General features: G+C 34.6%; 1 protein-coding gene across 2 annotated transcripts in view; it reads left to right on the top strand.

The window, feature by feature from the left end:
- The window catches only part of NLGN4X (neuroligin 4 X-linked), a 170,989-nt gene that overhangs the window by 29,531 nt on the left and 124,527 nt on the right, over positions 1 to 16,931 (top strand). The window lies entirely within an intron of this gene.

Raw genomic sequence — 16,931 nt, 5'->3', positions numbered from 1 at the left:
TAAAAGACATGAGATTAAGCCTGGCTATTGTGACACTGCCACTTAGTAAGGTTTGGGGGTTCGAGGCCACCCTGTACCAGACAGAGCTGTCTGTCTTCAGTTTGCAAGACAAGGTTGGGTTCCAGAGTTCTTATGGGGCTGTACTGAAAAGAGGCTTGGTTGCTGTTTCATACTGTTACCATAAAGATCTATTTTTTCCTCTCAGTTGTTAGCAAAATATGAGAGAACATATTTTAATGTATAGCATGTACACAGCACATATATGTAAGTGTATATCTATGTACACAGATATATAAACATTCTTATTATATCAATATAAAATATGTGATAAGGGTTTAATTTAGAAATCAATGCATAGAATATGTTCTATTTATAAAACACCTTAATCTAATTACCATTCTTTCGTACTGTGCCTGACACATTGACTAATGGGAGGGGAATGAGATGTACAAGTGACCAGAAAAGTTTCTCTGGTGCAAATTCTTCCTTTTCACTTTATATTATCCATGAACTTTGAGGCAGATGTAACTTTTTCTGTAATCATTGCACCAGCTGTAGTACAATGACGTTTCCATTTCGTGTTGACACTGGGACAGAAGGAATAATTCAAGGAGAAGGAATAATAAAATATCTGATGTGATAATAAAGTTGTGAATAAGCAATAATTCAAAGTGTGACAGGTTAGTTATGAAAATCAAAGGTACCATTACGTGAAGTGTAAAATTCAGACAAAGAAAATAACAGCTTTTAAAATTTCTGTGATTTTTGCATCACCGAAGCATGTTTATTCCAATTTGTATCAATTTACATGTAATTGAATAAAAAATACTTTATGAACAGGAACCTGTTTAATAGTTTATCATCCACACTGATTGTGGTAATAGCTGAACTCTTTGGAGTTATATGGTGACTAGTACCAGATGCATGAGTGTCATACATAGAATTCAATTACTGACTCTACTTCAGAGAACTCATGACATATTTTTCAGGACCGAGGCAAGCAACTGATATAAAGAATACAAGACTCATATAAAACTGAAGTCAAAGTTGAAATAATAACCTAATTTCTTTGGAACTAACAAATTGTGGCACATTTGCCTTGTCTGGCATTAGAATAAGCCACAGCCATGTACCAAGAAAGGAAATTCTCATCTCTAGATCTACACAATACACTGAGATAGACCACAGAAGCTGGGGAGAGGATTTTGAAGGGGAATCTGAGGGATGGAGGGATTTTAGTTTTTTCTGTTTTCTCAGTATTTTGTTTGCTCTTCATAATGCGCAGCAGGAAAGTCAGAGAGGAGGAGAAGAAAAGGAAGCAAACAACATTAAAGCAGAAAAAAGAGATGGAGCCTATTGATGTCTGGCTTTTAACTCACACTGCAAGTTAGTGAACATCAGAAGCCAGCTGTGCCTTTTGAAAATTTTCTTGCTCATCTAAGGTGATAATTGAACTATACATTAAAAAAAAAAAACAAAGAAAAACAAGATTAGAAAATGAAGTTATAAATCAGCATAAAATTTATTTCTGCTTCTCTGCTTGCTAATTTTCTGAAATAGCCACAAATATTTGTATTCAACTACTAACCCCGAGGTACTCCAAAATACACAACAGAAATACAGAAATATTTGTTAATTTCTTATTTGTCCAGAAAAGGTTTGTATTGAGATTTTTTTCAGGAGAAAAATGGAAATGGATCTGAAGGCCTTCAGGATAATTCATAATCCAAGCCAAACTAACCTCAAAGTTGTATTTTCAGCAAAAAATAGGGATCCATTTGGATAAACAGAAAATTCCAAAAGATAACTAGGGATGATAGCTTGGATGGATTCTAACTATAACTTTGGCTATATTGGACTCTTATATTTGAGAGAAATACAGAAAGAAATCCCTACATCTTGAACTCTTTAACTGCTTACTTGCTATCTTTCTCATCCATAATTCCAGATAAAATTCTTCAACATAATAGACCCATTATCTTTCTCAAGAACAGAAACCATCAATTTATGTTTGGAGTATGCAATGTGTGTTTCCTGGAAATGCATATACAATATAGTATTAAAAACTGAAGCAAATGAGTGGCCCATGCTTTGTCCTCAGATTTTGATTGTGTGTCAGAAATATAAGTGAGTTTAAATGGTGGGATTTCTTTCTAGAATCCCAACCTGACAGCTGAATGTGCAGATGGAGCCCTGTGGTAGTCTGTGAAGCGCTGTGTCATTCCTTTGATGTAGCCACATACCGTCAGATTCTTGATCATGTTCTCAGACTCTGACCAAACCTTCTGTCTTGTATCATTTATGGTAACAAATGTGAAGGAAAAATAAAGCCTTTATATTAGAAGGCAGGAAAAAACCGTTCCAGTTTAAGTCTTGGGAGTTTTAGGAAACAGATCAACTCTTTATTCTCTGAGGAAAATCAGGGCACAATACAATTCTCATTCTTAGAGCTGTCAGAGCTCCTCAGCTTACTTTTCAGCTCTTGGGATTCAGATAAGAATTTTTGCCTTCTTCTTGTCAGGGTTTATGGCTGTACATGAAAGTACTCTTAGCTTAGCAGTCCAGCCTCTGGTTAAGCAGCATCTTCAACTCCTCCAGTTTTCTTTTTAGGCTCTCACTGATTTTATACTGTTGGATGGAAGAAAAATCCTCCCCTACGTTTCCTCTGTCTTGGTGAAATATCTGCACAGTTTTAGCATGGAAATCCTTCAGTTATGTCAGTTCCTAAGACCGTGTTATGATACTTAGGCTCTGCTAATGTTATAGTGCACATTCTTCCTACCAAGTCTCTCTTAATTTTGAAACACAAGGAAGGAAGGAAAAAAAAGTACTCAGTTTAAAATTCTTCCCTTTTACAAAGATAGAAGGTGTGTTTTCCATACTGAAACACAAGTGATAAGCAAGAGCAACTAATGAAGTTACCAGTTGAACCCAGATTGATGGTCTGGTTATGTCAGTTAATTGAGGCTGATGCTCACCATTTCAGTAAGTTTCCAAATTGGAAACTGTATCTTCTTAAAAAAATTCTGGCAGTGTAAATTGAATTTAACACCTAGTGTCTGGAAATTTAACCAGACTTTAATGAGAGTTTGTCTAGATTTTGTTGTAGGATGTTCCACAGCTCTCTTTGCACCTAAAAATTTGTTTCCAGGGAGAGTATTCTGAAATCCTAAATCCAGTGTAGTTAACTGTTTCTCAGTTGATGTAGGAAAAATAAATTAAGTTGCATCATCTGCTTTGCTGTGAGATGTTACTGGTAAATCTAATCTTAACAAATCCATTACATCACTGGTATTAGGGTGTGTGTTTTCCATTAAAGGTAGAGGCCTACTGTGAATAGTGGAATCAAAATCAAATCAAAAATAGTGGGTTCTCTAAGGAATATAAATAATCCTTGCTTCCATTTGAATTCAAAATGATGTATCCATTATTTCTTATTCCAATATTTAGTTATGCATTTCAGTATGACTGACCAAAAGTATCTAAAAGTAGGTAAACTCTAATGATCTCCACCAATATGAGAATTTCTTAAGAAACCAAGTGAGAAATGGAAATAGGAAGCATTTTTCAAATATAACTAAAATAATAAATAGCAAACACCAAAACTTTCCAGGTCATTAAATTTATTTTCAGGTGGCAATGTATTTGAATAATTTTCAAGCTTCTATCTAAGTTCATTAGCTTTTTGTAAAAAAGCCTTAGGATAGTTAAACAATTTTCTAAAAATACAAGTCATGATTGTCTTAAATCTTTAGGACCAAGGCACTGTTCTCATCTAATTTATGCTTCCAGAAATATAATTATTTTTGTAGAAAATTAATTTGAACATAAAATTACACAAAGTATTGTACAATAGTAACAGAGAGTGGTTAAAGGAGTGTAATTTCAAAATTATACAGACTTCATGGATGATGAGAGTTCACTGAATCATAACATCACAAGCAATAAGTAAACGTGAAATAAAAAATAATCACACTATTTTTCACAGACAGCTCATTTAAAGTTTAGTCATGTTCAATTCAAAGAACCAGAGTGCAAATTTTACTATCTCAGTGTTTAAACGTGAAAATGCTTTATCACTGTGACTAATATAATTTAAATCTACTGTACTGAATAACAGGCAATGACGTTATATCTATTATATCTTTTTCTACAGGGAACTCTAAACTCTTAATAGAAGTTCATGATAACTCAGTGTTGTTGGGTTTTTGGGGTTTTTTTCCCCCTAAGAATAGTAAAGCTTTTGAGAGAATGATTCCAGTGCAAATGAATTACAGGCAAGCAGTTGTCCTCTTGCTGTCAAGGTTCAAAACACTGTATCTTCATTTTTAACCACAGCTCTTTTTATTTGGACAACTCAGTAGTTTATGGGAAAGAAGGACCATCAGTATCTGTTAATAAATATCCTTTACCTGTTCTTCAGCAGTTAATCTCGCTCAGTTTTCATATAAAAGGAATGGCTCTGTGTAACAGCAACATCTTGTGTCTTCCTGGTATCTCTATGACTTAATTTGAGCTCTGCATCCTCCAGTTTCTTTTAGAAACAACTGACAGAAGATGTTTTCTGGGATCATAACATGGGACAACGATATCCTACAATGCTTTTTATACATGTTGTAATCTAGGTTTTGTAACCAAGGGCTACATTGATGATGTAAGGAGTGATGTCTCTCAAAGATCCATACTGGGACAATGCTATTAAATATCTTCATCAGTAACATAGACAGTAGGATTAAATGCACCCTTGGCAAGTCTGTGGGTGAGTGATGCTACTGATTCACTTGAGGAAAGAAATGCCATCCAGGGGTGCCTCAACTGGCTGGAGGAGTGGGTCCATGAAAACTTAATCAAGTTCAGCAAGACCAGTATAAGGTCCTGCACCTGTGTCATGGCAATATCCATTACCATTAGGGGCTGGATGGTGAATGGATCAAAAGTAGCCTTGCAAAGAAGGATTTGGAGGTACTGGTGGATGAGAAGTTGTTAATAAGTGAGCAATGTGTGCTTGCAGCCCAGAAATCCAACTGTATCCTGGGCTGAATCAAAATAGGTGGCCAACATGTTTGATGGAAGTGATTCTGCCCCTTTATTCTGTTCTGGTGAAGCTCCACCTTGAAATGCTACATCCAGCTCTGAAGTCCTCAACACAAGAAAGACACAAACATATTAGAGTGGGTCCAAAGGAAGGCCAAAAAGGTGATCAGGGGACTGCAGCACCTTACCTGTGAAGACAGACTGGGACCATTGGAGTTGTTCAGCCCTGGAGAAGGCTCTTATGAGACCTTACTGCAGCCTTTCAGTATATAGAAAAGGAGAGATAAGAAATGTGGAAACTTTTATCAGGGCCTGTAGTGACTGGGAGCAAAGGGAAATGGCTTTAAAGTAAAAGAGCGTAGATGTAGAGGGGCTGTAAGGAAGAAGTTATTTATTGTGAAGTGTGGGGAGATGCAGGAACAAGTTGCCCAGAAAAGTTATGGATGCCCCATCCTCAACTCAAAGCCAGGTGCTCAAGGCCAGGTTGGGTGGTTTTGAGCAACTTGATCTAGTGTGTGGCATTCCTGCTCACAGCAGGGAGGTTGGAACTGGATGGGCTTAACGGTCCCTTGCAACCAAAACCATTTTATAATTTTATTCTATTTCTGTATAATATCATACAGTGCTTGTCTATGCATATTTATAAAACATGCAAGTGTATTAAGGTAAATGGCTGAGTATATATAGAACAGATTGATTTTAACACTCATACAGCACTAAAGGTAGCACTGTGTATGCACCTCAGCATCAGAACTAGAATTTGGAGAGAAAGTAGAAAACCAGTAATGATGGAATCACATTCTGGGTGGGTTTTTGTGTTTTGTTTTTTTGATTTTTCCTCTTTTTTTTTTTTTTTTTTTTTTGTTGTTGTTGCTGCTGTTGCTTTTTTGTTGGTTTGGTTTGGTTTGGTTTGGTTTTTTTCTGATTTTTAGAGAAATTATATCACAGTGAAACCCTTCTGGGTAGTGCCCTTAGCATAGCTATTTGCAGCTGATTCCATGATTGTGTGCCATTGCCATAGTTTGAGATTGTTTATCAAACAGCACATGAGAAGAATTAAGGTTTTTGGTACTTCCAGAGATTTGGGTTTTTAAAAATAGGCTTTTAGTACAGTTTTAGGAAAAAAACCCCAAACTTCCAGCACCACTCCAGAGGGCCTGGGTATCCCATGCATTCTATGTCATATCTGCTAAAATACTGAATTATTTCCATTCTGTGCTAAATGCGGGTAATCCACCACAATTATGCTAATCACTGCCCTGAAAACAAATTGATACAGCTGTTGAGTAACTAGGGAAGATGATGGCATATTTCTTTCTTGTTTGAAAGAAAAAAATAAAATGTTTTTACCAGCAGGAAGCCAAACTGCTTGTAGAAATTACTTAGAATTGAAAATCACTATTTGATTCTGAAGGTAAATATGTTTGTTTGTATATATGAATATAAAATACATTTAGCTTTAATTGCATGCCAATTTAGACCCAGATAGCTGGTATTGTACAGAATTTTTTGAGTGTTATTTTGCTTTTATTTTCTATTGATGTGGAAAATATATTTGTGTATATATATGTATACACATACACATAGTGTTTTCTATTGTATCTTAAGTATGGAAGCTGAAATTATCTAAACCACTCTTTCTAAACCAGCTTTGTTATCAACACCCTCCACACATTTCCTTTCATATATACTGCTTTGCATTCAAGTTTTCTTTTCCAAGAAAAAAGCCAGAGAAAGGGAACACAACACAAATATGGTAATGTTGTTATCCACATCTTAGAAAAACTTCAGAATATCTGAGTGTAGGTGAAACTACTCAGGTTAAATAAAATCAGATTCTGTCACCTTTCATTATAGGTTCTATTTCTTATGAAGATGTATGAAGTAGTACTCTTCTCTTTTTCACCTGGTTGCAGTTGTATTAATGGCCTTTCTGCTCTCACAGCATGAACATGAATTTAAAGCTCACACAAGTATTTACAGAATATTAGAAAAAACAGCCTGAATTTTTATGTTTCAATAGGACTTAGGGAAATCACTGAAAAAAACTGGTGCCTAATTATAATCTTAAAAAGCTGTATTTTTTCTTTGTGTAAGAAATCAATAACCTGCAACCAAATATCTATTAAAATTGTGATTTGTCTCTTCGGGGTGTAAACAAAGCTCTTTTATCTGGAACTAAATTACACCTTTAATTCTAATGTAGTTTGTAGTCAGTGGAGTTAATTATACTGAGAAACTGTGTTTGAGGCTTTTTGCTTGGCTTTAAAGGTACGTAGGTGATATTTCATATGCTGTATCGTACCATTGTGACTACTGTTACTGGTAGATATGTGTCATGAATTTGATTCACAACGATGACATGAAAATGCTTGAAAACTGTGAATAATGAGGTACAGTCTATACTTACTTAAACAACATCACCAAAACAAGCTGCAGATATCCCTCCTCGAGCAGAAGGGTTGGACCAGATGAACTCCAGAAGTCCCTTCCAACTTCAACCAATCTATGAACCTGTGATCTTCATTTAAGAGCAATTAAGTTTTTCTTTCCATAGATTTAAAATAACAGTATGACCCTTTCTCTTTCATTATATTAAAGTATCAAAAATGATGGAAAAAAACGCAAACAGTTATGCTACAAGTATAAATAATGGTGCTGAGTCACTTGAGAAGTTAGGTGATAAATAATTAGAGACTTAGCATTTCTATTGTGAATACAGTTCTATTTAAAAGAAGAAAATTAAAAGAAATATACTATATTTCACCAAATGAAAGAGAAGTAAATACTTTAAAGACTACTGAAGTAGTTTTTATTTAATAATTTATTACAAAGTATTAGTGAAATACAACTCATTGAGTGGCATGGTGTGAGGCTACAATACAAAGTTCAAACAATGGCAGAACTAGAATCTGTTTTCATTAGAAGCCATCAAAACTAAAATGTATAAACAGTGAGGTAATAAACTACATAAGGGTACAAGAAATTCACATCTGATATATCCAGCATCAAATGCATATTAATTTGAGATCAGAATTCATTAAAGCATATTTATCTGAAAACCAAAGCTTTTAGGATAGTGCAGTCATTAAGCAATCTGAGTTTATTGATTAACAAAGCAGGAGTTTCAATAGAGGAGCTTGAAAAAGCAAATGGATGTATTAGAATTTCACCAATGAAAATCGAGGCTGCAACACAGCAGTCACAGCAATTACACCAACAGGTCATTCTCTTGGCAGCTAAATAGTCTTTTGGAATATGGATTTTCAATGCTTTTAAATATTAGTTTAATATTACTGCAACTTTCTCTGAGCTTTTTAAAATTTAAATATTACCACAGTATGCTCTGAGGATAACTTTAAAAAAAAGGAGTTAAAGAGTTATCAAAACTTGTGTTGACTTTTATTTAAAAACAAATTGGAACTCATTTGGCACAGAGTTCCTTTTCTGTGAAAAAATATATCATGGGGAACCTAATTCCTTGCTGAAGAATTTTTCCCTGTAGCTGTTTATGGTTTATTGTTTGAAATCTATATGCTGAAAATCATCAAAATCGGAAAAAAATTAAATAACTCAGTTTCTTTTTGTTTGAAACATGAAATATGTCATCAATATTGCCAGAATATGGCAACAACACTTACTGTATTATTGTCAGTGTAGCTCCCATGTCCAGAAATACAACCATCTTTGTGCAAGACTTTAGGAAAGATAATTGTTGCAAATATGCTGGAATTCATGGCCGGAGAAATAATCAATCACACCTCCTGAATGGTTATCTTCAATACCTATAGAAGACAGTATTAAATTCAAAAAAAAGTGCTCAGCACCTTGCCAAGGTGATAGCTGTATCAACCTTTTGAGGAGCAGCAGCTGTCTAAATAAAGGCAAAAAGGAGATTTAAATTTCTTGCTTTGAGAGTCAGTAAGAATACTGCTGGAAAAACATATGTGCACTTTCCCACCATTTAAAAATAATTTTATACAGCTGCAAGCAACACCTATAGAAGATGGATCTTTTTCTCTCATGCCAAAGAAGGCATTATGGAAGGAATTATTTTGAAGAATAAAGTATAAATCAGATCACACAGGAATTACTGACATATCTCCAATATGAGGTAGAATAATCTTCTCCGCTCTCAAAGGGATTTAATTGTCTGCTCTGACCTCCATCTGTTCTATTAATTGACTGCATTAGTTTTTGGTAGATATTTTTGGTTGGAATTATGTTTTATTAGTGAGATTTCTTGGGATGATATAATAGAAGCACACAGGAAGCTGTAACTCCTGCCATGTGACAAGGTATATTTTTTCTCAATCCTGACCTAAATCAGTTGACTGAGGGCAGGAAAAAATAGATCAGTCCTTCCTAGTCAACCTGGCAGCTGCAAATTGTCTTCTGTTTGTTTTGTTTTGGTTTGTTTTTTGTTTTGTGGTTTTTGTTTTTGTTTTTTTTTTTTTTTTTTTGTTTTGTTTTGTTTTTGTTTGTTTTTTTTTTTCAATGTCATCCCATATGGATATAATACAAGAAAGAAAAGAGAAAGAAAAACCCACCCAAAACCAAATAAGTTAAAAAAAAGCCAAAACAGAAACCCTTTACAAAATAAATGAAATAAATTTCTTCTACACATAAAAATAATTTTTTATTGATTGATTTGATGGGCATATTACTTTTCCTTTATACAAAAGGAAGCTAAAAACAAATGACCAGGAAGAAGAAAAGAGTCATAGGAAAGAACTATCATTTGGAGAAAAGAGAAAAAATTGAGAATTAGAAGAGAACTGAGAGGGCTATGTGCAAAAGAGGAAAAGTATAGAAGGTACCTTTTTTAAGAGGACATTTTCAATCAGGGAAGAACAAGAGTAAGATGGGTCTTCAAAAAGTACCATGGCATAATGTTTTGTCATGGAATCATATTGTTAAAAAAAATTTCTCCTCATATTTTAAAATGCCCATGTAGTTTTGCACTCTTGTGAAAGCAGGTAGAGTGTGCTAAACAACACGATAGTAATAATAAAAATAATAATATTGTATGGGTCTTGTTAGAAAGTCATTCATAAATGTTACTCATTGCAACCAAAAAAATCAGGAGAAACATGTTTTTTAAAAATAAATAATCCAAATATTTCTAACATAATACTAATTTTCCACAAGCCTATCACTTCTATGTTGGTAAAGGCTAGTATTAGGTGAAGATGGCAAAACTGGATAAACTCATTCTCAGAGATATGATTTTACACCAGGGAAGATTCATTGCAACAGTTTTTAAAATAACTTAAAGGTGGCTATAACAATAGGTAGGAATAACAATACTAATGGCAAAAATAGTAAAAACAACCCCAGAAAATAAAATTAATTGAATGGTAGGTGAGAAAATATCTGCATATTAGTCTTAACTTTTTATACAGAATTTCCTATCAATGGATGCTACATTATCCTTGATAAACTATCAGGGCAATTAATGATAGAACAAGACAAAAACTGTTAAGAAACTCATAGTAGAATAAGCTTTTCCTGATTTTAGTCATGGGGACTTTGTTCATGTATGAAACAAACAGGAAAGTTACGAGGCTCTTAAGTCTGTGGTTATAAAGATAATTCTGTGTATATTGGTAAGAAGTGAAAGAAAGAATCATCATGCTATGGCTCAGTTAGGACAGTTAGCTGTCTAATCTAGGCTAATCACTTGGGCTTTTTCAGCATAATCTTCAGGATGCTTTCATAGTGGTTGACTTCAAGTAATATTTAATGTCAAATACCTGTGCTACAGTAGGGAGAACGGCTGCCTGAAGTGTGTGCTTCTGGGATAGACAATCTGACTTTTTCATATACAGTTTGGGAAATGAACATGAGCTTTACTATTTGTTTCCAAGGTAGAGAAGGTACCTATTCATTGTGCTAAGCAAAGTTGGAAACATTCCAATAATTGGAGTGAAGGGATGAACAGGAGGAGAAATGGTAACTTCTGTGTTTTTCGTTGGCTTCCATTTCCTATCAGGTAAAACTCAACATATTACGAAGCAAATATGATATATTACCTTAGATTTCTGAAAACCCTTTGATGCAAGAAAATATAATTAACTACATGTGAGATGGCTTTGAAATTTCCCATGGAGTGATAAGGATTGTCATGCAGATAATTTTGGGAGTTTTTTTTTTTTCCTAAGAGGAAACATCACATATTGTTCTGAGATTTCTCTTGTTATTGTTAAAAGACCATGAAAGATGGTTTGATTTTTTTATCATTTGGGAGTGTGGGATTTGAAATGGAGGACCTTTATCACTGAACAGAAGACTACCAGAAAAAGATTTGATATCTTTTCCAAGCTTACCTTTCTTGCTTTTTTGGCATGTTAATCAGTGGTGAGAAAAGATAACTCTGGTTCTGTCCATGGAGTTACATCTTAGTCAATAAAATGGTCCGGGTGCTGTTCTCTGCCCCTGAGGCCACATAACATAGTGAAAATCTTTCTTACTAAAAATAAAAAAATAAAAATAGCTGTCTGTTGAAGAATAACTCTGGCCTTCTCCCTGTTTGTGCCTGTGCACTGGCTGGTAGGTATGAATACTGGGGAAGGACAGTGTTGGAGTCCGTGCTCTAGCCCTATCTACTTTCCTGCTTAGGCCCTGAATTCCAGTGCTTACTGCATTGGCCTGAAAACAGCTCAAGATATGACTTTTGTATGATAATATTATGCTTAGCTTTTAGAATTCCATAGTATGTGATATAATTTACAGCTCCCAGTACTTATGTCGGCTAGAAAGTTAAGAATTTCATCCTTTATTATTGAATTCAGCATAGACAGGACAGTAAGCAGAGTATATGCCACAATCTCCTCTAGGCAAGCTTTTAAACTGTGTTTGCAGGGAAGAGGGAAAGGCAGCAGGCAGCACAGGAATGGTTTCATTAAAGTTGTTTAAAATCATAGAATAATACAGTATTTTTCATTGGGAAAGTCTTCTAAGATTCAGCATTGCCACACTAAACCATGTCCCTAAGTGCCACATCCACATGCCTTTCAAATGTCTCCAGGGATGGTGATTTCATCACTTCTGTGGGCAACCTGTTCCAGTGCTTAGCAATCCTCTTGGTGAAAAAAAATTCCTAATATTTAATCTAAATTTCCCCCACTCCAACTTGAGGCTATTTCCACTTGTGTTATTCCTTGTTATTTGGAAGAAGAGACTGCCCTCTGCCTTGCTAGAGCGTCCTTTCAGGTATTTGTAGAGAGCAATAAGGACCACACCTAAGCTTCCTTTTCTCCAGGCAAAATGACTCCAGGTCCCTCAGCCACTCCTCCTATGACTTGTGCTCCAGCCCCTTCACCAGCTTCATTGATCTAGCAACATGGATCTAGTGAGGGATTCTGGTGATCCCATTTTTTCACAATATTTTGTGGAGACTTATTTTGCTGAGACATGTTCTCTCACCTCTTAAATATAAGGGGTTCAAGACAACATTTAGCAGATGAAAGCCCACTAAGTTAGGAAGAGAGCCATACAGGAAGAGAAGCTGGAGGACATTCCTCCTTGTGATGGTGAAGTTGTCCACTTTCAAACAAATAAAGAAAACCAAAAGGGAGTATTGACCTGATAAATGAATTTGATGATGTAAAAGCCTATTAAAGTTAATTTCCACTCACAATTTTTATTTTATGAAATAATTCTCCTACAAACTACATAAAGCTTGCTTGAAATTGAGAATACCTGTCCAAGAAAATTTTTATTTTATGGGAATCCAATGTTAGAGACTTCTCATAGTCAAAGGGTAAGAAACTCAGAGTGAAGTTTTTTGGTCCAGGGAGAATGCTTCAGAGTCCTCATAGCTATCCCAGCCTTATTTGAAAGCTAATGTTTGTAACTTGGAAGAGGGAACAAAGGGTTTGGATTTCTTCAGGTTAATGAGGGTGGCCACTCAACTTCCCCATTTCCAGAATGAATGTATAATTGTGACATTATCATATGAATGAATGTTGTATCACCACCTGGTAACTGAACCAGGTAATGCAATGTAAATGTCCTGCCTGTGGCTCCTGTGTAATTAAGTCCTAAGAATTTGTATAATAAAGCAGCAACTTTTTTTGGCCATATAATATATTAATGGTGTGTCTGTGTGTGTATTTACATGTGTTCATATGCCCAGCTAGTTTAAATTGCTTTTCCCATCCTCTTTCTGGTTATTGTAACATTTTTAATGTATCCTCTTCTGAGACTAGAATGCCTAGAGGGAGATATCAAATTCTAATCATTAAATAGCCTCAAGAGATCAAATTGCATATCAATCAGTCCCTTAGACAATTTCTCAGTTGGTTCAAACAAGAGTTGTAGTTTCTTTCATCCTTGACAAAGGCATGCACTTCAGTTCAATGGAGAAGACAAGAAAGGACTGAGACCTGTGAGTTTCTTTGTGTAATATGTAGACAAAACCTGTTAGATTTCATTAAGAATTTTTCTTTTCAGTCATTTGATCTTTCTTACAGAAGAGGAGTTAAGACTCATTCTGTGTTACAAATGCTTTTTTCTGAGATTTTGAAGTGGTAGTGAGTAATGAACTTTGATGTTTTTTGAGGGTTTATTCAATTTATTAAGGCCTACTCTGTAAGCTTCATGTATCAAATACTGATTTTTGTTTGCATGTATTATTTTTTTTCATATCTATAAATCAGTGGTTTGCTCCAGGCAGTAGAGATTTTACAGGAAATTTTGCCTTAAAGAAACTCAGGACTGAACATTCTGTTTCAGATCGTAATATTTTTATTTTTGTAGTAAGACATCTGAATTTAGGCAAAGAAAGGTGCATAAAAGTGACAAAGAGAGACTCAGAGTGTGTTACATTTCTTGTACAAGGTTATATCAGAAGTAAAAGCTGGAAATTATGCCATCACTTGTGCTAGACAGTACTGATGCTATTTTTGTACATTTCCCTAGAATATGCACTAGCAATGTAGAATTTTTTTTAGACTTCACAGCTGCAATTAGACCACAATTGAATAGCTATTGTCATGGGAAATTTAAATTCAGATCACAATTTGAGCTGAATGGAATACACCTGTAATTTTGGGATTATTACTTATTTCAGGCTTATGTTTGTAAGGAGTTTATGATTTTCCCTTCTAATATTGAAACCTTATGTTTATTTGCAATCATCATCAATTTATTCTAAGAAGCAGCAAGTATCATGAAAATTGTCTAACCACTGAAATTCTTCTGTACTTACATGTAATAGTAGTTGAAATTACCATTCAGAAGGTCAGTGAGATAAGTGCAACTGTCTTAACTGAGAACTCCTATTGAGAATTCCTTGTTAGTCTTGGGTCCTTCTGGCCATACAGTTTTTTAATAATTTTAAATACAGAAAAAATAGGGGAAACCATATCTGTGATTTTTTAACAATCACCTCTTAAAATTAGATCGAAAGAGCTGATTTTTTGAGAATGCTGATGTTAATTTCTTATTTTCTTTTTGCTTGGAAAGGACTGATGATCCTGTGTTTTTTCTCCTTTGCTTGCTTTTCAAATTGTTTTTATTACTGGGAGAATTGCTCTTTTCAAAAACAGTGTAGGGACCACGCAGCTTTTTCCTATAATCCCATTGTTCTTTTTGATAGTGCATGAGATTTAGATATTCCGAATAAGAGTGAGAAAAAATAATATGAAAGAAATGTGTGCCCATTTTCTGAAAAGTAAATGGTGATTGTAGTTTCTAACCTGAGGGATCTACTGACACTGTTGTCCAAGCCTATCTGAGCCTATTTCTCTCACTTGGAGAAATTCATGGAAGGGTAAATGCAACATGTTTTTAAAAAAAACCCAAACTTTTTTAATTCAATGTTTGTATGTCATTTATATTGCTCTTCAGGCTTTATTTCCATATTAAATTTTTTTTTTGAAATCTACCTTTGTCTTCCATGACTTCTAATCATACAACTAAGACCAACTTCAAGGTCAGTCGTGATGTTTGTATAGCTGGCATTTATTTTCAATTTACTCAATAATACATCATAATTCTTAAATTTGTATCACAATCTTTTCAGTTTAAACTTTAAATCTTAAAGAAATTTTTGACTGTGAATTCATAAGTTATAATTCCAAACTAAATAATTCTGTGAGACATTATTCAGACACTCATCCCTAGATTATAATGGTAAGTTAGTCTCATGACCCTTAGGGCCAATTAAAGGAAAGAGGAAGAAAGAAAGTGAGAGGGGGTGCAGTCTGTATGGCTCCAATGTAAATTAGGCTTTTTGCATGTTTTTCACCCCTGCACAGCCAGCCCTTCCCCAGGAAGTGAGCTGGGGTGACAGGGACTGAGCACAAGTCTCAAGGCAGAGCAGGGAGTTGGCTCAGACAGCGCTGCCCCACCCCTCCTCTGGTCACCTTTCCTGTAGCAATGCTCGGCACGTTTGAGATAAAACACGCTTAGATCAGGTGCTCTACAGTTAGGATTATTAGAAGTCTAGATTTTGGGAGTTTTACTTTGTTTTGAGGGTGGTTTGTGTGTTTGTGTGTATTCTTAAGAATCATGTAATGATAAATATCTTATTTGAGTTAGGAAAATGCTTACAAAAATACAACAAAATAAATATATATATGTTATAGCAAAAAGAATTTCTCATGAAACTTAGCTGCGTGTTAATTTGAAGCCAGACATCATTGTAATTACACTTCTGAAATTCAAAAATATCTTAGGATTGGCCAATTTTCATAAATAAACTTTCTACCAATTTTCTAGGTAATCCAGTCTAGAAGGTGGACATTATTTAATGATTGGTGTTCCTTTGTGTTGTTCACTATTATTTTGTCTGATATTTCTGAATGACTTTATGTAGGATAAGGAAAAATGAAGCTTAGCTCATTTCAATGTATCAAGAAAGTTCTAGAAGCTCAAAAAAAATCCCTAAGGAAATTATAACTGTTCTGGGGTTGTTAGTTTAATTTGAAAGATAGTAGATAAACCCAGTATGCATTTATTGAGATTTGGGAAAACTGCTCTTTGTTATTGAATGAACATTTAAATACAGTGACTGTTCAGAGGTTGTAATGCTGATTATGAGGTAGAGGTGTATTTAAACCTGCTTTGGGAAGAGCTTTACAGAAGAAAATTGCGTGATTAGTTTTCTGTAAATATTTCAAATTGTATGGACATATTGCTAAAAATTAATACTGTAGGCATGTTAAAAAATTTCTATGCCTTGGATAGTTCTTATTTACAGTATCATACAACAACATTACTTTATTATAGAGATTTCTATATGTTACAATATGATAATATTCTAATTGCTTTTGTTTAAAAACAGTCAACCAAACACACACACAGACATATGACAAAGCAACAAAAGAAACCCAAAAAGCAAGCCATACATATCCACTTAATAACTTTCAAAATTACTTATTTCAAGGGGACAAAGGGAATGGAAAGAAGAACAAACAGTTCATGTTCTTGGTAAATGAAATATTTTTTGAATCTTCATATTCTGTAAAATAAATACTTAGCAAAATGTCAATATGAGGAGAATCTGAAATTTTATGGATTACATGATTTGTCAGTTTTTTTCTACTGACTAGCTGGTTGCTCTTATATTTCAGTTAATCAAGATCACTGTGTACTTTCAGAATGTCTGTCTAATGAAAGGGATGTGAGTCTTTAACCCTGACTCTCTGTTGAGGTCACAGCTATGTACATGCCCAAAAACATCCTGTGGGAATATGAGCAGAAGGGAGGGCCAGAGAATAGATGTGGTCAGTGACTGAAAGCTGAGGTGTACTGTTCTACATTACTTGTATTAGATAAAGCCTGGGGAACCCTGGGATATCTGCAGAGTCTTCAGTTTCCTGTATTGATATAATTTATATTTCTGCTTAGTTTTCTTGTAACTGAACAAGAGGATAAAAAAAAAACTT

The sequence above is a fragment of the Ammospiza caudacuta genome, chromosome 2 (genome assembly GCF_027887145.1).
Source record: "Ammospiza caudacuta isolate bAmmCau1 chromosome 2, bAmmCau1.pri, whole genome shotgun sequence".
In the NCBI taxonomy this organism is placed as follows: Eukaryota; Metazoa; Chordata; class Aves; order Passeriformes; family Passerellidae; genus Ammospiza; species Ammospiza caudacuta.
The sequence above is the reverse complement of the archived record's forward strand: the minus strand, read 5'-3'. Positions and strand labels throughout refer to the sequence as shown.